Source organism: Myotis brandtii, unplaced genomic scaffold, assembly GCF_000412655.1.
Source record: "Myotis brandtii unplaced genomic scaffold, ASM41265v1 scaffold1890, whole genome shotgun sequence".
Classification (NCBI taxonomy): Eukaryota; Metazoa; Chordata; class Mammalia; order Chiroptera; family Vespertilionidae; genus Myotis; species Myotis brandtii.
Window position 1 is genome coordinate 22,134 of NW_005357038.1, and position 1,082 is coordinate 23,215.

The 1,082-nt window shown below is 47.1% G+C and overlaps 1 non-coding gene across 1 annotated transcript; it reads left to right on the top strand.

Moving 5' to 3' along the window:
• Positions 1-6: 6 nt before the first annotated feature.
• Positions 7-837, top strand: LOC102250102. The gene has a single exon (XR_001361781.1). It is a non-coding gene; the product is annotated as a transmembrane protein 230 (transcript).
• Positions 838-1,082: the final 245 nt, after the last annotated feature.

Genomic DNA, 1,082 nt, shown 5'->3' on the forward strand with positions numbered 1-1,082 from the left:
GCGCCCCACCCACTCTGTGGGCTATGGTGCCGGCTCGCACCAACGTGCCTGCTGGGACCCCCAGGAGCAAAGTGAAATATTCAATGCTCTCCAGCACTGACGATGGACACATGAACCCTCAGAAGGACACTTTACCCGCTGAAGATTGCTGTAAACCCCGAAGATGTCCCGGTGTGGCGAGATCGCACTTACTAAAGTGTCAGGAAAGCCCCGCTAAGATTCCCTACAAGGCCATTGCCTGCTTCGCCCTGCAGTTTTTGATAGGCGCTGTTCTCCTGATCACCGGCTGCCTCCTGCTGGCGGGCTACCTCGGCGAAGCAGGACCCAACCGGGCCATTGCCATTCTCATTGTGGGCATCCTGGTGTTGCTGCCCGGGTTTTACCACCTGCTCATCGCTTGCAAAGCCCGTCGAGGCTGCCCTGGCTACTCCTACCAAGACCTTCCGGACTGTGGCGACTAGCCCCACCGCAGCCAGGAGAGTGCGCTGGGGCTGCGCGGAGCTTCAAGGCATTTGGCAGAAGCTGTAGAAATCCATGTCGAAGGATTAAGGAATTCTGCAATTTTGCAGCTACTTGCAAAACTATGGCCAGCTTTTATAATCCCTACCCAGAATGTTAATCGAATTTATAATTAGACAAACAGGATACCAGGGCATGCTCTTATTTTTATTTTCCTGGCCCTGGCTAAAACCCCTGACAGATTTCTCCACAGGAATATGAATAATGGAAGACTAGCAATATTGGTTTTATGGGAAAGTAAAAAGTCATTCTGTAGGACAAAATGTTGCCTCCTCCACCCTATTTAGAGATGAGCATTTCTTTAAATAAATAGTTCTTATTAATATTTTTTATCTTGTGACAAATGGAAAAATGCAGTCTATCTAATTTCCTATTACTACGTAATTTCTTTGGAAAATTTCTGAGTACCTAATCCCCCACACTTATCTCTAACTTGCATTCTGGATGATCTTGGTAAAATCACGTATCAAATTAAGAAAGGTAAAAAGCACTACAGTTGAGTTGGGAGGAGGCCCCATGAGCTTTAAGACAGAACTGGCTTTAAATCCAGATGCAAACTTTCT